Raw genomic sequence first — 24451 nt, forward strand, 5'->3', positions numbered from 1 at the left:
TGAATGACAATGAGGGCTTTGTCAGTGATGGGCCCATCTCATGAATGAATTAAAAATAAAATCTTCCGTGGGGCCCTTGTCTTTGGCAACATTTCTGCATCATATTTTTATCCAATGTGTGATTGTTACATTGACCAAAATAAAAATATGTGAAAATCTTGTAATAAGTGGCACAAGCATCAAGACTATAAATTATTTTTTAATGATAAAATCATTTCAGAACATTTAAGACTCAATGAACAATGTGTTAGCATAATTTGGTTGTACTCCATCTTGATTTCCTGTTACGTAGAAAGGCCAAGGAGCTGATTTAATTATTAACTATACATTTCCAAAGCTCTACTCCAGCATTAATGTACAAAATAGAGATTGATTACACTACTACAAGATAGATGGTTACTGACAGATAGGTACTGAACAGACAAGAACTGGACAGGTAGGTACTTATAGGTAAGCATTGGGTAGTTGCACTACAGAGAGAAAACTCCAAATGTAACAACTTAAGAAGTTATCCTCACCCATTTGCATCCATTAAACTCATTCTCAGTTCGTGAATATTTAGTTCATATGTACACAGATGACCAGTTGGTAATAGTCCCTCTATGAAGAGTGCTGTGTCTGTAATGGTTAGGCATTTGTCCTTCTGTTGGTTTAGAGGGGTTAGTGTCTGAAACCACTTCTTGTATTCTAATTGTCAGCCTTTCCCTTCCCCAGTCTAACAGTGCTTCCCTTGCTATGCACACAGTCCATGTTGAGATACCTTTATGTTCGTTGAGGTTTGAGGTCCACATTGAACACTTTGTTGCTGCTTCTTTTCCACAATGCTTTTCTTCCGAAATGCCCTTGAGTTTGGAAGGATAGATATCAGAACTCTTCTTCCTCGTTACTTCCAAGTGATTTCTGTGTGAGAATAGGATTGGATTTGAGTGCAGTTCCCCAACGGATACATAACTTTCCCCTTTTGACCCACAGATGAAGAATGATGAGTTGGCTATGATATTGAAGGGGGGAACAGTGCCCAGAAAGTGTCAGTGCCTTTCTGGGTGAGAAGAGACCAAAATCTCTCCGGGTGGAAGAAATCGGGCTAACATGGCTCAGGAGAGATTGCAAATCAGGTTAACAAAGCTGCGATTATTTTAGACTCACAGGGGCAAATTTTCCCGTTACTCCGCCACAGGAATGTGGGAGGGGGTGTGTGGCAGACCATGGAAAGGTCCATTAACCTCGGGCGGGATTTTCCGGTTTTAGACAGAATGCAGCCGGGAAATCCCACTCAAAACGAGAAAAAATTAACAAAGAAAACCCAAGGTGAACCAATGATTAGCTAGTGGGACAAGATTTCAGTCTGATACCGATACAATTCTCAGAACGAGTGTGAAAGAAAGAAAGAGTGGTTTAAAACATACGCAAAATGTAACATTGCCTTTTACACCTTACTGCTTTCGAATCAGTCCCTGCTGACATTTTTTTAAACCTGTATTGTTGTTTAACTACTGGTTACTAATGCTGGTGTATTTGGAACTGGCTTTATTGAAACAGTTTCTGACACAGATAATGTGGCTGTGCTACATCTGCTACAGGGCTGTCACATTGGGTTGAATCTTATCAGCCGTACAGAGGCAGCTTTGGATGCGGGATGGCAGGAAACTTTGGAAAGATGTGCATCAGTGGCACAGCGGGTTAGCACTTCTGCCTCACAGCGCCAGGGACCCGGGTTCGATTCCCGGTTTGGGTCACTGTCTGTGTGCAGTTTGCACATTCTGTCCCCGACTAAAGATGTGCGGGTTAGGTGGATTGGCCATTCTGAACTGCCCCTCAGTGTCAGGGGGACTAGCTAGGCTAAATGCATGGGGATATGGGGATAGGGCCTGGGTAGGATTATGCAGACTCGATAGGCCAGAAGGTCTCCTTCTGCACTGCAGGATTCCATGAACCCAGTATGTTCCCACCAGTGAGCATTCTTGGCAGAGATGGGTTCTGACTGGCACCAGCTACCTGCTGGGCATTGGCAGATAGCCAGTTAGTGGCAATCAATTCTTAACTTGGGGTCAAATTAGTGACACCACAGGGATCTTTCCAATGGCAGCAGGTTGAAGCAAACATGTGATGGATGGTTGGAGGTGACCTCTGTGTGGCAGGTCAGGGGACCAGCAAGCTTTCCTTTAACGCTTAACCAGCCCCCTGCCCATCTCCCCATCCCCCCCATCCCCTGTCCCCCATCCCAAAGGTGTTTGGCGTTTCCCTTCTGTAGCTGGGGCCACACTTACTTTGAATGTTTTTTGCACTTCAGAGGGTCCCTTCACCTTGAGGTGCCCTTAGGGTTTCCCACCTACATTTGCAACCACCCATCTCTCTCAGTTGCTAATTGTTCATTGCCAGTTGCTTAGAATGACCCTGCTGGTGCCTCTCCCCAGTTGGACAAGGCTCCCTCCCGCGTGTGGTCTATGAATTGGGCATCTCCAGGCACATTGCAAAGGTGGACCAGAATCGCACCCATTGGGGAACATCAAATGGTCCCAACGCTTAAGAGTTTCTGAAGTTGTGAAGATTCTTCCAGAAGAGTGTGTATTGTTTAAACTGAGGTTAGGGGAGAAAAAAACCAGAACGCATGGGTTAAGGGTGAAAGGAGAAAAGTTTAAAGGGAATATTAGGCGGGGCTTCTTCATGTAGAGAGTGGTGGGAGTGTGGAATGAGCTGCCGGATAAAGTGGTAAATGCGGGGTCACGTTTAAGAAAAACTTGGATGGGTTGATGGATGAGAGGGATGTGGAGGGATATGGTCCAGGTGCAGGTCAGTGGGACTAGGCAGAAAAATGGTTCAGCACAGACAAGAAGGGCCAAAAGGCCTGTTTCTGAGCTGGAATGTTCTATGGTTCTAGGTCCTGTGCCATTTCAGTCATCACACACACCAGGGAACAGAAACACTGATGGAGCCAGCAGGACTTGTGTTCTTTAAACAAAACTGTCAAATAAAAGGTGCAGAAAGGCAGTCACACAGATACACCACCCTGTTAAAAAGACAATCCCTCAATTAAAATTCCTTTGAAACAAGGATTCCTTCCATCATGGCCCCCTGTGAACAGATACCTACAACAGGATAGGTGCTCTCTGCCTTATTGCACAGACTGTCTTCTGTCAGAATCTCATTTAAAGAGGATAACTCAATAGCAGTGAATGTTTATACAGTTCCAGCATAACCTCCCTGTTCTTCAATTTACACATGCCTTCTCCCTGTTCCGGCCTATCTATCCTATTGCTTTCAGGTAGCATGTGCTCATGCACTCTCTGTTCCTCTACACTTCTCAGTATCCTACTATCTACTGGGCACTTTCTTGCCCTGTTTGATCTCCCCAAATTTTGTGGAACCACAGAATCCCTACGGTACACAAAGAGGCCATTCAGCCCATCGAATCTGCACCAACTCTCCAAATGAGCATCCCACCCAGGTCCTTCCCTCCACCCCATCCCAATAACATGGTAAATGTTAACACAGAACATAGAAAAACTACAGCACAAACAGACCCTTCGGCCCACAAGTTGCACTGATCATATCCCTACCTACTAGGCCTACCTATAACCCTCAATCCTATTAAACTTGGGGTGGGGTGGAGCAAGAATTCCGACCTATCTATCCTATTGCTTTCAGGTAGCATGTGCTCATGCACTCTCTGTTCCTCTATACTTCTCAGTATCCTATTATCTACTGTGCACTTTCTTGCCCTATTTGTCACTTTCCTGCCCACCTGATCAGTCCTGATATTTTCCTGCAAAGTCTTCACCCATTATCGTATGAACATACAAACAAGGGGCAAGAGTAGGCCATTTAGCCCCTCGAGCCTGCTCCGCCAGTTAATAAGAAAATGGCTGATCTGTATCCCGCCTTCCCCCGATAACCCATCACCCCCTTGCTTACCAAGAATTTTTCAACCTCTGCCTTACAAATATTCAAAGACGCTGCTTGCAACTTGAGGAAGAGAGTTCCAAAGACTCATAAACCTCTGAGTGAAATATTTTCGCCTCCTCCCCATTTTAAATGGGCGATCACTTTTTTAAAACAGTGACCTCTCGTTCTAGATTCTCCCTTCAGAGGAAATGTAGGTGGAGAAAGAACAACTCCCACAATAATTTAACAACAATAATGGCAATATTGGCTTTAAAATGGCTACTCTGGCTGAGAGCTAAGCATGCTGGGATTTTAGGTTAATTTATAATTAAAACCAGATGCAGGGAGTAAAGTTACTCTTTATGAGTAAGGGATCTGATCTAGAAATTGTAGTCTGAAGCTTCCAGTGTTGACTAAATAAGGAAAGTTGCTTACTTCCGAGTGGACACAGTGGCATCGAATTTTATTGTCATTATGTGTGGGACATTTCATCTGAAGCAAGCATAATTACGTGTTTACAAGAAATTTAACTGGCTGTTTGAATTTTTGGTTACATAATTGACTGGGTAACAGCTGTCCAGTCAAGTTAATGTCCAGTTAAGAGTTAAAATTCAGTAAAAGAGTTAATCAGTTGCAATTGTTTGAGTTTGATTTGGTACCTAACATGTTGAATAAAGAGAAATTGTTGGATTAATTAAGAGTCAACTCCTGTTCTTGTTTGTCTCATTAAACTGAAATACTTGGAAAGTGCTTAAATTAATAACCAAAGAAGAGAAACATCCCCACCCTGTCAAGACCCCTCAGGATCTTACATCATTCAGTCAAGTCATATTTTACTCTACTAAACTCCAATGGATACAAGCCTAGTTTGTCTTATCTTTCCCCATAAGGCAACTCACCCATACCAGGAGTAAGTCTGTAAATCTTCTCTGAGCTCCTTCCAATGTGTGATAATGTGCCCCTTTAAGGGGCAATCCTTCAGAGCCACATGACCAAGCCAGAGCCAATGGAGTACGAGCACATGAACTTGGACCAATCAGAAGCAAGCAGTACCGGGCTGGGGGTTTTCAGTTGGAGCCAGGGCATTGATAGGTTAAGACCTATATTAGCTGTGCTGTTGAACCCTTTGTGCATATAGTTTCTCACCAATAAACCCTTTAGTTAATTGTTTGTCACATCGAGTTGCCTCGAGTTATTACACTGGCGACGAGGACAAAACAGATCGGTCATTGAACGATCACAGTGCAGAGATGGAGGCGCAGGTGAGTGATCACCTGAAGTTAAATTTCAAAAAGGTAAAAGACTCCATCTTTCATCAAAGAACCATTTGACCCCAAGATCAAGACTTGGAGTCTGTACATCGAGAGGTCACGTTATTGTATCATGGCAAGCAAAATAACAACTGAGGAGGAACAGAGGGTGAAATTGTTCACAGTCTGCACCCACAAATCTGGCGAGGAGTTTGACTTAACCAAAGCGCCAGACACAAAAACCTTTGACCAGTCAGTCAGTTTAGTTCAGGATCACTATAACTCCTGATCCTCCATTATCATGCAAAGATACAAACTTCATTCTGTAACTAGACAGCCAGGAGAGATGATTTCCAGGATTGTGGCCAGACTTTGACAGTTGGCTAAATACTGCGACTTTGGGCCTTTGCTTTCTCACTCTGGAAAACTATTATAGTGAAAGCTATTAAAGGAATACCAGAGGAATATGACAGAACTGAAGTCTTTCCTGGGAATGGTCAGTGACTGCGAAAGCTTCCTGCTGAATGTATCAACAATTCTGGCCCCTCTATACCAACCTTTAAAAAAAACACCAGCGATGGAAGTGGGGAGCATGTGAAAACAAGCTTTTGTAAAAGTCAAACAGGATTTACAATGGTCAACATCGCTCGTGCACTTTGACCTGAGAAAGCCATTGGTAGTTAGTTGTGCGGGGAGTTGGAGCAGTTCTATCCCACAGAATGGGACAGAGCGGCCAATCGCACTTGCTTCCAGGACTTTATTAGACACTGAAACAAAATGCTCCCAAATAGACAAAGAAAGCTTAGCAATTATCTACACGGTGAAAAAAATCTTACCAATATGTCTAATTTCACTATTGTGTCAGACCATAAGCCATTGTTGGGGCTTTTCCAGAAGGATAAACCAGTGTCACCTGGCACCTCGACCAGAGCTGGGCCTTGCTACTGTCAGGAAACCTTCCAACGTAGGCCAGGATCTCAACTGCAGATACATTGAACCAATGTAGGGTCAATTTAGCATTGCTAGTCAACCTAACACGCACATCTTTGTGACTGTGGGAGGAAACTGGAGTACCCGGAGGAAACCCATGCAGACACGGGGAGAATGTGCAGACAGTGACCCGAGACATGAATTGAACCCGCATCCCTGGCACTATGAGACAGCAGTGCTAACCACTGTGCCACTGTACCACCTCTCCTCAACTCAGTTCCTCCTCAACTCAGCCCTAAATCTGCTCTCCCTTATTTTGAGGCCATGCCCCCTAGTTCTAGTTTCACCCACTGGTGGAAGCAACTTCCCCGCTTCTATCTTATCTATTCCCTTCATAATCTTATATGTTTCTCTAAGATTTCCCCTCATTCTTTTGAATGCTAATGAGTACAGCCCCAGTCTACTCAGTCTCTCCTCATAAGCCAACCCCCACAACTCTGGAATCAACCCAGTGAATCTCCTCTGCACCCCCTCCAGTGCCAGTATATCCTTTCTCAAGTCATTGGAATTGGAATTCTCTTCCACCATCAAAAACTGATTTGAGGTCCATTATGTGAAGAAGTTCCTGTCTTGAAGGACTTGGCGGAGTGAGTCACGCAAATTTTTAAAGCTTCTATCCAGAAGCAGACTCATAGGCCATTGCCATTGTGATGGGCAAGTCTTTAGCTGCCCTACAACGTTGCACCTCACGCCACCACTGGGGTGGCACCTGCAGAGTTGGTAATGGGTTGGGGCCTGCGATTCTGTTTAGATTTATTGTTCCCTAATTAGTCAGGGAAGGTGGAGATGAGACAAAGCTCCGAGAAAGAGTATCATTGCTCTCAGGAAGGGGACAGATCATGCCCCCTCATGTTGGCATGGAATTATGCTGGTGGAGCTCCCTGGGTGCCAAGGAGAGCTGTAGAGAAGGTGGCACCAGTCTCAGGTGTGGTAAAGGCACAGGGCCATTGAGTTAAGACCACTTATGCAAGAGAGTGGCACCAACTCCAATGTGCCCTGCCTCACCTTTGTCTGTACCAGCCTCTGAACAAGACTTTGTCTGTACCAGCCTCTGAACAAGACTTTGTATGTACCAGCCTCTGAACAAGACTTCGTATGTACCAGCCTCTGAACAAGACTTCGTATGTACCAGCCTCTGAACAAGACTTCGTATGTACCAGCCTCTGAACAAGACTTCGTATGTACCAGCCTCTCATTTCAGTGTCTGAGGAAGAGGAAGGAGCCGGAAAGGGCCCATCTCCAAAGGTGGCTAGCACGTCCATCCCATCAGTGGATCCTTTGGCTGCTGAAGAACCCCTGACAAAGTTATAGCATTCCGCAGGATCCCGAAATCTCCAGACCGGCTTTCATTATGAACAGTTTTTCCTGGTGTCCCCTCTGCAATCTTGTTGTTTCTCTGCCTATTAGTTAACTTCTGTTTTATCATAGGTAGCACAAGATGTTTGGGGTTGGGGGAGCGGGGAGAGTGTGTGAGTATGATAGGGCGATTCACATGACAGGGTTAGAGCCAATGGAGAGCGAATGTGTTAACCTAGGCCAATAGGGAGTGAGAGTGAGCAGTCCTGGGGCTGGAGTTAAGGTGTTGTGAGGCGACCTGTATGAGTTGTGTTGCCCAATCCTTAATGTATATCATTCTTCGTATCAGTAAACCCTTTCATAAATAGCCTGCCACATTGAGTCACCTCGAGTTATTACATAATTTATTTACATCTTGCTTAAATGAGGAACCAATATTGTCCAGTGTTCCAAATGTGGCCTCTCTAATGCTCTGTATAACTGAAGCATAACCTCCTCACTTTTGTATTTAACTTCCTGTCAATAGACAATTACATTCTATTAGCTTTCCTAATTACTCACTGTATCTGCACACCATCAACCACATAACCAATTTTTAAAGTATCTGCAAACATTTTTATAGTGTCATAGAATCATACAGCGCAGAAGAGGCACTTCAGCCCATCAAATACACACCAATACTTTAGAAACACCTGAATTGCCACCTAATCCCACCACTTGGCCCATAGCCCTGAATGTTATGATGTGCCAAGTGCTCATCCAGCTGCTAATTAAAGGATGTGAGGCTTCCCCCCTCCACCACCCTCCCAAGTGTCACATTACAAACCTTCAACACCCTCTGGGTAAAAAGTTTTTCTTCACATCCCCCCCAAATGTCTTGTCCCTCACCTTGAACCCATGTCACCTCGTGACTGACCCTTCAACTAAGGAGAACAGCTGCTCCTTATCCACTCTGTCCATGTCCGTCGTAATCTTGTTCACCTGAATCAGGTCGCCCCTCAGTCTTCTCTGCTCCAATAACTTAAGTGTTCCATCCTAGGCAGCATCCTGGTGAATCCCCTCTGCATCTTCTCCAGTGCAATCACATCATTCCGATAGTGTGGTGACCAGAACGGCACACAGTATTCTAGCCATAGCCTCACAGAAGTTCTGTACAACTCCAACATGATCTCCTGCTTTTGTAATCTATACCCTGATTGATAAAGGCAAGTGTCCCATGTGTCTTTTTCACCACCCTACTAACATGCCCTTCCACTTTCAGAGATCTGTGGACAAATCCCAAGGTCCTGTTGTTCATCATTCATTGGGTACTTACTTGTCAATCACTCCTTCCAAAGTGCATCACCTCACAATCTTCAGGGTTAAATTGCACATTCCACTTGTCTGCCCATTTGACCATTCTGCCTATATACGTCAGCAGATGACGGGAGGATGAAAAAACAGCAGGGTTGTTGCCATGGGCGATTTTAACTTCCCCAACATAGATTGGGATTCCTTTAGTGCCAGGGGCTCGGATGAGGCAGAGTTTGTTCAGTGTGTCCAAGAGAGCTTCTTGAGGCAATATGAAGATAATCCAACTCAGGATGGGGCTATCTTAGACCTGGTTCTGGGAAACGAGCCTAGACAGGTGATTAATGTTTCAGTTTGGGAACAGTGATCACAATTCTATAAGTTTCTTGTAAAAAGAATAGAATAGACCCAGAGTGAAAGTACTTAACTGGGGGAAGGCTAACTATGACAGGAACTAAGGAATGTAGACAGGTGGTGGCTGTTTGAGGGTAAATCCACATCCAATATGCGGGAGCCATTTAAAAGTCAGTTGTTAACAATTCAGGACAAGTTTGTCTCTGTAAAAATGAAGGATTAAGATGGTTCAAACTCAACTGATTTGAGGAATATGAAGATAACAGGAAAAAAGTTAAACAGGGACTTAGGAGGACTAAAAGGGGCCATTATATGTCCTTGGCAGGCAGGGTTGAGGAGAATCCCAAGGTTTTTTATGCATATATAAGGAAGAGGGTAACTAAGGATCCACTCAATGACAGTGGAGGGAATTTATGTGTGGAAGCAGATGATGTAGATGAGGTCCTTAATGAGTGCTTTGCATCAGTATTCATAAAGGAGAAGGTGGATGGTGAGGGTAGAAAGGAAGATGCTGACATTCTAGAATATGTTGAGATAAAAGGAAGGATGTAAATAAGGTTGAAAGAGTGCAGAGAAGGTTCACAAGGATGTTGCCAGGACTTGAGAAACTGAGTTACAGAGAGAGATTGAATAGGTTAGGACTTTATTTCCTGGAGATTAGAAGAATGAGGGGAGATTTGATAGAGGTGTATAAGATTTTGATGGGTATCGATAGAGTGAATGCAAACAGGCTTTTTCCACTGAGGTTAGGGGAGAAAATAACTAGAGGGCATGGGTTAAGGAGAAAAGTTTAAAGGGAATATTAGGGGGGGATTCTTCACGCAGAGAGTGGTGGGAGTGTGGAATGAGCTGCCGGATAAATGTGGGATCTCTTTTAACATTTAAGAAAAACTTGGACGGGTTCATGAATGAGAGGGGTGTGGAGGGATATGGTCCAGGTGCAGGTCAGTGGAACTAGGCAGAAAAATGGTTCAGCACAGACAAGAAGGGCCAAAAGGCCTGTTTCTGAGCTGGAATTTTCTATGGTTATAAAAAAGGAGGTATTGGAGTTTCTGAAAAACATGAAGGTGGACAAGTCCTCAGGGCCAGATAGGGTCGATCCCAGAATACTGAGAGAGGGAGGGAAGAAATTGCTGAGGCCTTGGCCAAAATCTTTGTATCCTCTTTAACCACGGGCAAGGCAGCTGAGGATTGGCGAGAACATCGTTCCTCTGTTTAAAAAGGACAGAAGAGACAATCTGGGGAATTACAGGAAATGTGTGCCTTACATCGGTGGTGGGGAAATCATTGGGGAAACTTCTTAAGGATAGGATGTACTCACATCTGAAAGAGAATAGTTTATTAGAAATTGGCAGCATGGTTTTGCGAAGGGGAGATCGTGTTTCACAAACTTAAATATAAATGACGGATAAAAGCAAATCCATGTTGAATTCATAAAACACGGTGTCTCAATAACCCTCCCATTACCTCCTCAAAATCAAATTTGTCAGACACAACTCCCCCTGCACAAATCCTTGTTTTATCTGTTCTTTGCTAAATGTCGATGTATACCATCAGTCAGAACTATTTCCGATGATTTTCTCATCACTGGGTGTGAGGCTAACTGGTGATTCCTTCCTCCCTTTTTAAACAATGGTCCAATTTGAGCTGTCCTCCAATCCTCTGGAACCACACCAGCAACCAGTGGGGATTAATGGTTGGAGCTCCTGCTTTTCCTATCCCTGTTTTCCTTTGCAGACTTTGATAAACATCTTCCAGGTTCTTAGTAATTTACCTACTTTCGAACATGCTAAACATCTTAATATTTCCTTTCTCAATATATTTACATCATCCAATATTTCACACTCCTCTCATTAACATTTTCACTGTCCCCTTCATTATGTGTAAAGACACAGGGGTGATTTTACCATTTTTTTTCAAAGTGCTGGATGGACTTGAAACTAGGAGAGTTTCAGATCCATTTTTTGAGCGTGTACTAAGGCCCCTCCCCCGATATGCACACTCCTGGCAAAAATATCAGCAAGCCTGTTGCTCACTGCAGAAGCCTGTAGGTGGGGATTAACATACCTGAGGGAGGTAGTGTGCTTCTGCAGGTCTCTGATGCTGCACATGAGCATTAGCGGTAGCAGGAGGCTGACAGATAGAGAGAGCTGTCAGGCCCCTGCTACTGCAGGCAGCCTGAAACTCCCCGCCCTACTGCAATCGCAGGGGTCCGTGGCCCAAGATACAGCCCCCGCCGCCGTCCCCCACCAATCTCTGCAGAGAGGCAGCGGGCTCCCTCTCCCTTCCTCCCCCTCTCACCACGCCCTGCAGAGTAGCAGCGTGCCCCCCTCTCCCTCCCTCCCCCCCCCCCACTGTTCTCTGCAGAGTGGCAGTGGCCCACCTCTCCCTTCCCCCCCCCTCAACTGATTCCTGTAAACTATCAAATAAATTATCAAATAAACTAACAAATAAACCTGTTGGACTTTAACCTGGTGTTGTGAGACTTCTTCCTGCGATATAGCCAATGTTCTAACCAGACCAAAAAGTTTCCTTCAACTTTATAGGCTTCAATTCTGACTAACAGTTTCTCATGAGGGACTTTACGAAATGTGTCCTGGAAGTCCGTAGAAACAACATTGATAGTCACGCTGAGTGGAATCGGCTGCCATCGGTGGTGGTGGAGGTGAACTCGCTGGGGTCTTTTAAGAGACTTCTGGATGAGTACATGGGATTTAATGGGATTGAGGGTTATAGATAGGTCTGGTAGGTAGGGATATGAGCCGCGCAGCTTGTGGACCAAAGGGCCTGTTCGTGCTGTAGTGTTCTATGTTCTATGTCCCTGTCCATTTCTTTCGTCACCTCCACAATTGGGTTTGCCAGGCATGGCCTACTCTTTATAAAGCAAATTCTCTGATCAGCTGGAAATTTGCAAGATGTTCAAACTCCCTTCCCTTAATCACTGACTTTAGTCATTTCCCAACAACAGATGTTAGGCTAATTTGTCTATAATTCTCTGGTTTGACATTGTCACAACTTTTAATATGTTCAATATTCGGATATATGGGAAAACGTCCCAAATGAGAGAACTTTAGAAGATTATAGTTGAGATGCTGGAATGTTCCCACTTCTTTCTTTTGAGACCATGGAATGGTGACCATGTGCTTCCAGGAAGTTAATTCTCTTTATTGACATTAATTTTGCCCTTACTGTTATCTTGCTCAGTTTAATTTTGTTAGGTGCCTGTCCATCCTAAGGCACCTGACCCCTTACTCTAAATACTGTAACAAAGTTATTATTCAGCGTGTCCCCCGTTTCCTTATTTTCTGTGAAATTATCACCGTGAGGAGCTTTTATCGGGTCCATGTTACTCCTGACTGACCACTTTCTCATAACACAAGTGTAAGAACATTTTGTGTTGGTTTTAATATCCTTTATAAGTTTCTTTACATCAGAACATAAGAACATAAGAAATAGGAGCAGGAGTAGGCCATCTAGCCCCTCGAGCCTGCTCCGCCATTCAATAAGATCATGGCTGATCTGTCGTGTCTCAGTTCCACATTCCCGCCCTCTCCCCATAACCCTTAATCCCCTCTCTTATCAAAAACCCATCAACCCACGTCTTAAAAATATTTAGCGAGGCAGCCTCCACCACTTCAACGGGCAGAGAATTCCAGAGATTCACCACCCTTTGAGTGAAGAAGTTCCTCCTCAACTCCGTTCTAAACCGCGCCCCCCCTTTATCTTGAGGCTGTGCCCCCTAGTCCTACTGTCCTTTCTGAGCGGGAAGAGTCTCTCCACCTCTATCCTATCCATCCCATTCATCATCTTATATGTCTCAATGAGATCTCCCCTCATTCTTCTAAACTCTAACGAGTACAAGCCTAGTTTATTCAGCCTCTCCTCATAGCTCAACCCCCTCAACTCCGGTATCAGCCTAGTAAACCTCCTCTGCACTCCCTCCAAGGCCAAAATATCCTTGCGTAAGTACGGTGCCCAAAACTGCACACAGTACTCCAGCTGCGGCCTCACCAATGCCCTATACAGCCACAGCAAGACCTCCCTACTTTTATATTCAATCCCCCTCGCTATGAAGGCCAGCATCCCATTCGCTCTCTTTATCGCCCATTATTTATATATTTTTATTTTATTATCCTTCTCAGCTGTTTGATCATCTTTTGCTACATTTTATATTTTTCACCAGAATGTTTCTTGGAATATTTTTCTTTCATTTTATGCTGTTTCTTGCCTCTTGCTTTGTCCACAGCTGCCATTTGGCAATTAAAACTTTTTGGCTTATGGACCATAAACTCATTCTGTATCACATAATCATGGATACTAGAAGCAGGAGGAGGCCATTTGGCCCTTCAAGCCTGCTCCAGCATTCATTACGGTCACGGCTGATCATCAAACTCGATATCCTGATCCTGTCTTCCTCCCCTATCCCTTGATCCCTTGAGGACGGCACGGTGACACAGTGGTTAGCACTGTGGCCTCACAGTACCAGGGACCCCGGTTCGTTTCTGGCCTCGGGCCGCTGTGTGTGTGGAGTTTGCACGTTCTCCCTGTGTCGGTGTGGGTTTCATCGAGGTGCGCCGGTTTCCTCCCACACTCCAGGTTAGGTGTATTGGCCATGCTAAATTGCGTAGGCTGATCAGGATCTCAGGCCCAGCACCAGGCTCATGGTCTACAGAGCAGTAATGATACTCATCCTCCCATATTGCTTGGAGGTGGGGACCCTGCACAGCAGGTACCTCAAAACCCTGGAGAATTTCCACCCAGTGCTGTCCCCGCAAGATCCTGCAAACCCATTGTCTGGGTAAGTGCTCCAAAGTCAATGTTCTCGCTCAGACCAGCATCGAGGCATGGACCACACTCGACCACCTCCGCTGTGTAGGGGGCACCTACCTGACACGAGACCACCAAAACAAGTGTTATGCTCGGAGCTTCGACACGGCAAGGGAACCCCAGGAAGGCAAAGGGCGTGCTTCAAGGACACCTTCAAAGTTTCCTTGGAAAAGTACAACATCTCCTGGGAATCCCTGGTCCAAGACTGCCTGAAGTGGAGGAAAAGCATCTGGAAGGGGCTCGTGTTTTATCACTGAGAGCAAACTGAAGCCAAGTGTCGACAGAGAAAGGAGCACGTGGCAACCCAGGCACTCCACACACCCGCTCCTCCAACCACCATCATCCTGTTGTTCACATTGAACTCCTGACTCACCTGAGAACACATTTTAGTGTGGAAGAAAATCACCTTCAACTCCAATTACTGCCAAAGAGAGAGAGAGTTAATCCCTCTAACAATCACATTACGCCACCTCCTCCCTCCATCTTTAGACTGCCTCCTGCCCCAAAGCGCCACTTTCCAACAGTCATAGAACCCTACAGTGCAGAAAGAGGCCCTTCGGCCCATCGAGTCTGCACCGAACACAATCCCACCCAGGTCCTACCCCCATATCCCTACTAATTCCTCTAATCTACCCATCCCTGGACACTAAGGGGCAATTTCTTAGCATGGCCAATCAACCTGACCCGCACATCTTTGTGACTGTGGGAGGAAACCGGAGTACCCGGAGGAAACCCACACAGACACGAGGAGAATGTGCAAACTCCACACAGACAGTGACCCGAGCCGGGAATTGAACTCAGGACCCTGGAGCTGTGAAGCAGCAGTGCTAACCACTGTGCTACCGTGCCACCCGGTATCCTTTTTCCCACAGAAGGAAAGTACATTGTTGGATTGGGTCAGTTCCTGTGATTCCTCATACTCTGGGCTTCCCCTCAGTCATGCCAACCACAGTCTGAAGTTGCAGATATTGTGGAGGTATGCCCAAGCCTGACGGAAACTGTGCAGAGACTGCTTCCCCCCTCCCTGATGGGTCTGAGTGTCTCCAACTCAGAGATTCGCGATCAAGACATTTACTGCCGATATGTTCGAACGGCCTCACTCTCCAACATTCTGCAGTCCAGACACACAACCTGATTTCATAAGAACATAAGAACATAAGAAATAGGAGCAGGAGTAGGCCATCTGGCCCTTCGAGCCTGCCCCGCCATTCAATAAGATCATGGCTGATCTGTCGTGGCTCAGTTCCACTTTCCCGCCCTCTCCCCATAACCCTTAATCCCCTCTCTTATCAAAAACCCATCAACCCGCTTCTTAAAAATATTTAGCGAGGCAGCATCCACCACTTCAACGGGCAGAGAATTCCAGATATTCACCACCCTTTGAGTGAAGAAGTTCCTCCTCAACTCCGTTCTAAACCGCCCCCCCTTTATCTTGAGGCTGTGCCCCCTAGTCCTACTGTCTTTTTTGAGCGGGAAGAGTCTCTCCACCTCTATCCTATCCATCCCATTCATCATCTTATATGTCTCAATGAGATCTCCCCTCATTCTTCTAAACTCTAACGAGTACAAGCCTAGTTTATTCAGCCTCTCCTCATAGCTCAACCCCCTCAGCTCCGGTATCAGCCTAGTAAACCTCCTCTGCACTCCCTCCAAGGCCAAAATATCCTTGCGCAGGTGCGGCGCCCAAAACTGCACACAGTACTCCAGCTTATCCAAATTTTATTTCCAAATCTTATCCTATCTTTGATGTTGGTTACATTTTTAAAAATCTGTTGTAAGCTTTTACTTTCTCGTACACACTAACTTGCGCTAAGTTAATAAACCAATTACTGCCTGAGCTTCCACTACTGGGGTACAAGTAATTGGAGGTCTAAAAACGTATGAAAAACATTGAATTCCTATTTACAGCAGATTTCCAACTTTACTGCTGAGTTCCTGATACATTCATCATGCTATACTCCCCACTTTCCGATCATAGAATCCTACAGTGCAGAAGGAGGCCATTTGGCCCATTGAGTCTGCACCAGCCAGAATCCTACCCAATCCCTATCCCCATTGCCCCATGCATTTACCCTAGCTAGTCCCCCTGACACTAAGGGGCAATTTAGTATGACCAATCCACCTAACCTGCACATCTTTAGACAGTGGGGGGAAACCGGAGATAACCCATGCAGACATGGGGAGAATGTGCAGTCTCTACACAGTCAGTGACCCGAGCCGGGAATCAAACCGAGGTCCCTGGTGCTGTGAGGCAGCAGTGTTAACCACTGTACCACTATGCCAACCTATGTGTGAGGATCTGCACTTATACAGGTTGGAGCTGGGCTAATGTGTATCGGTCTGTTCCAACGTGTGAGAAAGTATTCCCTACTGCCTTCGCGTGTCAAGACAGTTTGTATCAAAGACCCAAATCTACAATCACAGCTTTAGCATCCCTGCCAAGTGAAACAGCAAATATACTTGAATTTCTTGCAATAGAAAGTGTTTGCTGCTCACAGTCTGCTCCCCTCTACACTGGGGAGACCAAACCGTGCCTCCCCAGCCGCTTTACTGAATATCTCTGTTCAGTCTGCAAACAGCACCCATCGCTTGTCATTTCAACTCTCAGTAAGAAGTCTCACAACACCAGGTTAAAGTCCAACAGGTTTATTTGGAATCACGAGCTTTCGGAGCGCTGCCCCTTCATCGGGTGATGACCCATCAGGCGAAGAAGCCCACCCAAGTCCAACGCTGGCATCTCCACCTCATTTCAATTTTCACCTTGCTCTCTTCGATTTTTCTGACCTCGTTCCAATAGCCCAACACAAACTCCAGAAACAGCGTCTGATCCTTTGACCCAGCACTCTGAAACCTTTTAGACTCAACACTGAATTCAACAATTTTAGATCCAGATCTTTTTGTTTGTCTTTGCTGGTCTGGAAATAAGTGGACATATTAGTGAGAAGCAACATGAATTTGGGAAGGGAAGGTTGTGTGTCACGATTGAGTTTTCGAGAAGTGACGAAGACGATTGATGAGGGTAGGGCAGTGGATGTTGTCTACATGGACTTCAGTAAGGTCCTGATTCTCAGTCATTTTCTTCACTTTACATTCAGATAGCAGCTATCCTGCCATTCACACCTCTTGTAAACACACCATTTTCTTTTCTGGACACATTACCACTCCCTGTGGCCTTGCAACATGTAACTTTTTGTCATTTGACACAGTGGTTAGCCCTGCTGCATCACAGTGACCCGGATTCAATTCCAGCCTCAAGTGACTGTGCGGGGTCTGCACATTCTCCCCATGTCTGTGTGAGTCTACCCCGGGTGCTCCACTTTCCTTCCACGCTCCAAAGATGTGCAGGTTAGGTGGATTGGTGAAGCTAAATTGCCCCTTAGTGTCCAAAAGATGTGTAGGTTAGCTGGATTAGCCATAGGAAATGGGCAGGGGTGTGGGGATAGGGCATCGCCATGGAGCTGGGGGTGGGAAAGATGCTGTCTGAAGAGTAAGTCTTAGATTCACAGAGCGATATAGCACGGAAACAGACCCTTCAGCCCAACCTGTCCATGGCAAGCATGGTGCGCTCCCAGCTAGTCCCAACTGCCCGAATTTGCCCCCTATCCCTTTAATCCTTACCCATCCATGTACTTATCCAAGTGATTTTTAAATGTTGCTACTGAACTTGCCTCAACCACTTTCTCTGGCAGGTCATTCCATATACACACCACTCTCTGCATGTAGAAGTTGTCCCTCAGGCCCCTTTTAAATCTTTGCCCGCTCTTTCTGCCCTTTAGTTTTCAATTCCCCTTCTCTGGGAAAAAGACTGTGTGTGTTCATCCTATCTCTGCCCCTCGTGATTGTATACACCTCAGTAAGGTCACCCTCCTCATTCTCCTACTTCCCAAGAAATAGCCTGGCTCACCGCTCCCTATAACTCAGGCCCAGTAGTCCCGACAGAATCCTCATACATCCTCTTTACACTCTTTCCAGTTTATCAATGTTTTCCTATAACAGGGTGACCAAAACTGTACACAATATCTTATGGGCCGAATGGCCTCTTTCTGTACTCTGATTCTATGGTTTTATTCAGTGGTAATCCCTCCTGCTCTCCAGCTTATCACCGGTCTTCCTGTTTATTCTTCTTCCCACCCTTCCCCTTATCACTGGTTCACATTTTACGATATTTTGAATTTCTCCCAGTTCTGAGGAAGGCTAATTGATCTGAAATGTTGGCTGGGATTTTCCAGCCCCGACGCTGGCTAAAAGTCAACAGCTTTCCATATCTTCCTATCCAGATGTCCCGCCGGGAATCACACAATCCCGGCTCCTAGCTCTGGTTCCCACTCCGCAAGTGTTGCCAGAGGTACCGAGGATATACCTGTCTCTGTCTTGATTTCAGATATCTGCACTGTCTCATTTTACTAAGGCATGAGGAACTGGACTAATGTGTGAGAAAAACATTTACCTTAACATTCGAGGACATTATCCACTGATTGAAAGAACAGGGCAAAAAGGAATGAGACTAATTTGTGAAGGAATTGGATTAATTTGCAAAATAACTAAAGTTGTTTTTAACTAAGGTTTGAGGAGCCTAATTAATCCCTGAGGGAACTGGACTAACGAAGCAAAATAATGATGAATATAATCACTAATAATATCTCACATGTGAAGAATTGAACTAATTTTTGAGGAAGTAGAATAATTTATCAGAAATTGGACTAATGTGTGAAGAAAATGGACTAATTTGTAAACAGGCGGCACAGTGGCACAGTGGTTAGCACTGCTGCCTCACAGCGCTAAGATCCTGAGTTCAATTCTGGCCTCAGGTCACTGTCTGTGTGGGGCCTGCACGTTCTCCTCGTGTCTGCGTGGGTTTCCTCCAGGTGCTCCGGTTTCCTTCCACAGTCCAAAGATGTGCAGATTAGGTTGATTGGCCATGCTAAATTGACACTTAGTGTCGGGGGATTAGCGGGGTAAACATGTAAGGTTATGGGAATAGGACCTGAGTGGGATTGTGATCGGTACAGACTCAATGGGCCAAATGGCCCCCTTCTGGACTGTAGGGATTCTATAATGGGACAAACTGAGACGATTAGTTCGGAACTAGAATAATCTGTGATGGAACTGGACCAAAGTATGAGAACCTGGATTAACCAGTGATGGAGCTGGATTATTATGAGATTAATGACTAACATAAGAAATAGGAGCAGGAGTAGGCCATCTAGCCCTTCGAGCCTGCCCCGCCATTCAATAAGATCATGGCTGATCTGAAGTGGATCAGTTCCACTTTCCCGCTTTCTCCCCATAACCCTTAATCCCCTTGCCTACCAAAAACCTATCTACCCGTGACTTAAATATATTTAGCGAGGTAGCCTCCACCACTTCAACGGGCAGAGAATTCCAGAGATTCACCACCCTTTGAGTGAAGAAGTTCCTCCTCAACACTGTTCTAAACTGCTCCCCCCTTATCTTGAGGCTGCGCCCTCTAGTCTTGTTATCCTTTCTAAGCGGGAAGAATCTCTCTACCTCTACCCTATCCACCCCCTTCATTATCTTATACATCTCTATAAGATCCCCCCTCAGTCTTCTAAACTCCAACGAGTACAGACCCAGTCTATTTAGTCTCTCTTCATAGTCCAACCCCCTCATCTCCGGTATCAGCCTAGTGAACCTCCTCTGCACTCCCTCCAAGGCCAAAATATCCTTGCGCATTTGACATATGACATTTGACTAACATTTATGGGCGACTTGGTGGCACAGTGGTTAGCACTGCTGCCTCACAGCGGCAGGGACACGGGTTCGATTCCCGGCTCGGGTCACTGTCTGTGTGGAGTTTGCACATTCTCTCCATGTCTGTGTGGGTTTCCTCCAGATGCTCTAGATTCCTCCCCTAGTCCAAAAGAACAAAGAACAACACAGCATGGCAACGAGCCCGTGCCACCATTTTAACAATGTGCTTTTCCTCTTACACCCTTGACCCATGTCTATGCTTATGGCACCCATTGCTCTTTGGGTGCATTGGCTGTGCTAAGTTCCCCCTCAGTGCCCCTGAACAGGCACCAGAGTGTGGTGACTGGGGGATTTTCACAGTAACTTCATTGCAGTGTTAACGTAAGGCTATTTGTGACACTAATAAATAAAAACTTAAACTTCAGGGAACTTTCCCTCAGAGAAACTGAGAAGTGAGCTGAATGAATTCATGAAAAACGGGACTAAATGCTCAAGGAACTGGGGTTAATGTGTGAGGAACTGGACTATACTATGAAGAAACTGACAAGATATGAGGAAGTAGGCTAAAATGTGAGAAAGCGGACCAAACTGTGAAAGAATTGCAACGGTTACACTCTTGTCCAAAAATGGGTGCAAGGATAAACACAGCGTCTACAGGCCAGCCAGTTTAAACTCGATGTTAAGAGAGCTCCTGGAAATGATAATCCAGGACAGAATGGGTGAGGAATTTCAGTTATGTGGCTAGCTTGCAGATGTAAAGAGACTTAGATGGTGATTTGATGGAACCGCTCAAAGCAACAAGGGCGCTGGATAGATTAAAGAGAGAGAAATTGTTCCCATTGATTGTTCCCATCACGGAATAGAGGACAGAGGGCGGCACAGTAGCACAGTGGGTTAGCACTGCTGCTTCACAGCTCCAGGGTCCTGGGTTCAATTCCCGGCTCGGGTCACTGTCTGTGTGGAGTTTGCATATTCTCCTCGTGTCTGTGTGGGTTTCCTCCGGATGCTCCGGTTTCCTCCCACAGTCCAAAGATGTGTGGGTTAGGTTGATTGGCCAAGTTAAAATTGCCCCTTAGTGTCCAGGGATGTGTAGGTTAGAGGGATTAGCAGGTAATAATATATAGGGATATGGGGGTAGGGCCTGGATGGGATAGTGGCTGGAGCAGACTCGATGGGCCGAAGGGTCTCTTTCTGCACTGTAGGGTTCTATGGTTCTTAATTTCAGGTGACTGACAAAAGAATATGAGGAAATGGTTTGTTACACTGAAGGTGGATAAATCACCTGGACCAGATGGACTACACCCAGGGTTCTAAAAGAGACTGGAAAGTAGTGAATAACACTGCTGTTTAAGAAGGGAGGACCCAGCGGATGGGAAGTTTGTTTCGAATAAAGCTTCCTAGTATGTCAACAGAATCTCACCTGGAGAGAAGGGCCTTATCCTCACACTAATGCCAAAATCAAAAAAATAGTTGGAGTCTAGTCTAACTTCATAACATGCCTTGGAGCTTCTGAAATGGTCTTTAATACTAGCAGAGGAGGTGGCCAATCAGCCCATCAGATGTCAGCCCTCGGCTGTAGGCCTGTAGATCTTGGCACTTCTAATGCATAAGCAAGCCTTGCATGTTCCATATGCTTTCTACCTCTGAATAATCCCCTCCCCACCACCCATCCAGCTTGAAACACTTTCCTCTTGTTTATCCATTTAGCCAATCTCATTTAATCCATGCCTCCCCTGGTGTTTCCTCCATCATTAGAAGTAGGTCCTTACATATCCAGTCTGTCAAGGCTACGTCATTATTTTATGCACTTGAACTAAATCTTCCCTCTTGTCTCCTCTACTCAAAGATAAAAAGCCCAGCCTATCCAAACTGGAAGCTTGACAGAGGCAAAGCAAAATTACAGCAAGTGAAAAAAGCAGAACCATGAAGCTTCTGGGTTCATTGAAAAACTTTGCAGGCAAGACAAAAAAAAACACGGTAAAAGAAAAGTGACACTGTGAAGCTTTTCTGCTTTCCAGGAAGGCTCAGAGACTTGAAAAAAAGTACACTTTTTTAATGAATGGGGCCAGACGTAAAGAGGAAGCACTTCAGAGTTAAAAACAAATTACTACAGATGCTGGAATCTGAAACCAAAAGAGAAAACGCTGGAAAATCTCAGCAGGTCTGGCAGCATCTGTAAGGAGACAAAACAGCTGACGTTTCGAGTCCAGTTGACCCTTTGTCAAAGCTAAAAAAAATAAAGGCCTCCATGCCTTTTAGCTTTGACAAAGGGTCATCTGGACCTGCTGAGACTTTCCAGCATTTTCACTTTTGATACTTCAGAGTTACTGAGACAGGAAATGATTATATCAACAATGCAGGTTTTGATCTCCCCTGGAGCTGCCAGTCAAAAAAGCTTTTCGCTGCTAATGCGGCATCTGCTTCTTATGTCAACAAAGCCAGCTAATCCCTTCTTTGATGCGGTTTGGTTTGTCAATCAAGTAGATGAAGACCGAATAGAGCAGAAGGAAATGAGAGGGTGCAGAATGTAGTGTTACAGACATAGCTAGGGTGTAGAGAAAGATTAACTCAATGCAAAGTAGGACTATTTAAAAATCTGATGGCAGGAGGGAAGCTAATGGAGCTAATCAAACTGACAGCCTCCTGTCAATTAAAGTAGTTGAGAGAGCTGGGTCTTATGAGAGAAATCAAGGGGATCTCCCCAGTGAAATTGACAGCTCCTGTCAATCAAAAGAAATCAGGCATATGAAATGAACAATCCCTACTGGAGGATGGAGTGCTGCTGTGGTTTTGCAGACTTCCAGTTGTTCAATGGGCGTGGATTTTAATGTGAGCAGGCCACTTCAAAGGTTTTGAAGAACGCAGACAATAATTAAGATCTCTACTGGAATGATGTCTGCACTGCTCATCCTGAAAGTGATTTCCACATTTTCCAGGGCAATAAGGGGAAGTCCAGCCATGAGAAAACCAATCCAGGGACAATACCTGAGGTGAGGCTCCCAGCTTGACCCTTTCCCACCCCTACCCAGGTCCCTTGAGGGACCCTCCCTCTACTGCCTGGTACAGGAGTCCATAGACACAGTTGGAGGCTGCACTTACCTTCTTGCCGCTCCTAGGGTCCCAGGGCACTTGGCCCATGTTACTCCGGATCTGTATTGCTTGGTACCTGCGGAATTCCAGGAAGGGGCGGGGGGCACAGGAGAGCACTGGAAGACAAGAGAATCAGCCTTCCCATGTGCTAGTTATATTAAAATGAATTTAAATCCATTTCAATCAGGTTCTTGCCTGCTCTGGACGAGAGTCTCAGAACAGGATAGTTGTCCAGTGGAAATCCACTGACTATACTCCTTATACACCTATGGCCAAATTCTCCAACAATTCAATTTTCAAGTTTGCTGACGATACCACTGAGGTGGGTCGGATCTCAAACAATGACGAGGACAGGAATGAGATTGAGAACTGGTGAACTGGTAAGGCAACAATAATCTCCCCCTCAATGACAAGAAAATGAAGGAGATTGTCATCGACTTCAGGAGGCATCGTGGAGGATATGCTACTGTCCACGTCAACAGTGATGGAGCGAAAGTGGTCAAGAGCTTCATGCTTCTAGGTGTTCAGATCACCGACAACCTGTCCTGGTCCCTCCATGCTGACACTATAGTTAAGAAAGCCGAGCAACGCCTCTACTTTCTCAGGAAATTCAGCATGCCTGCTACAACTCTCACCAATTTTTGCAGATACACCATAGGAAGCATTCTTTCCAGATGTATCACAGCTTGGTATGGTTCCTGCTCTGACCAAGTCTGCAGGAAACTTCGAGGGGTTGTCAAATTAGCCCAATCCATCGCACAAACCAGCCTCCCATCTATTGATTCTGTCTACACTTCCCGCTGCCTTGGAAAAGCAGCCAGCATAATTAAGGACCTCACGCACCCCAGACATTCCCTCTTCCATCTTCTTCCATCGGGAAAAAGATACCACAGTCTGACATCATGTACTAACCGACTCAAGAAAAACTTCTTCCCTCCTACCATCAGATTTTTGAATAGTCCTACTTTGCATCGAGTTAATCTTTCTCTACACACTAGCTATGACAGTAACACTACATTCTGCACCATCTCATTTCCTTCTCCCTTATTTACTCATTGTATTGTATGTTTTGTCTGTATACTGTGCAAGGAACAATACTTTTCACTGTATCCCAATACATGTAACAATAATAAATCAAATCAAGATCTTGATTTGGCCTCTCACCTAATTCAGTGGGCCATTGGGCTTGCTGGGGTTATGTTAACTCCACCTTCATGTTTTTTAAAATACGCTATCCCTTAAAGTTCTCTGGTCACTGCTGTTCCTGGAAAACACAGCATTTCAAAAGAAAAGGTAACTAAGCAGTTTTAAAGAAGCTGAAAGCTCTTGACCCTGGTGGACTGTTTACAATAGGCGTCACATGGTGGTTTCTGATTCTGGGAGAGAACATGCCTGGAAAAGTTTGTGTTTAAAATGCTGTTGTTGGTTTTGGAGGAGAAAAGAACAGATCAACTGATTGGGTAAAGAAGACTTCAATTCCCCACAGTCTACTGCCAGTAAATAGAAGTGGCTCCTAAGTTGCTCTTCATGCCAGGAATGAGTGTCCCACCTGGCAGGAGAGAGTCAATGATCAGGAGGGTTGATCTCCCAGGCTAGGGTAGGGTCAATGATCGGATAGCCAATGAGGTTTAACCATGGTGTGGCCTGATGCAATTTTTCAAAGCAACCTCGGTCTTTTGGCTAAAATCAAGCATCAGATTAGGCCCAAGACATGGTGTAATGCCTCATCTTTTCAGCTTGTCTCCCCGGTGGGAACCATG

The 24451-nt window shown here is 45.3% G+C and overlaps 1 protein-coding gene across 1 annotated transcript in view; it reads right to left on the bottom strand.

Annotated features, from left to right (window-relative positions):
• Nucleotides 1-251: 251 nt before the first annotated feature.
• The window catches only part of LOC145359292 (C1q-related factor-like), a 43853-nt gene continuing 19653 nt past the window's right edge, over nt 252-24451 (bottom strand). The window contains exon 3 of the mRNA XM_080213849.1: nt 252-900. The gene's annotated coding sequence lies outside the window, so the exon portion shown is untranslated. The remainder of the gene's footprint in view (nt 901-24451) is intronic.

Source organism: Carcharhinus amblyrhynchos, chromosome 27 (genome assembly GCF_965287045.1).
Source record: "Carcharhinus amblyrhynchos chromosome 27, sCarAmb.v2.hapA, whole genome shotgun sequence".
NCBI classification, from domain to species: Eukaryota; Metazoa; Chordata; class Chondrichthyes; order Carcharhiniformes; family Carcharhinidae; genus Carcharhinus; species Carcharhinus amblyrhynchos.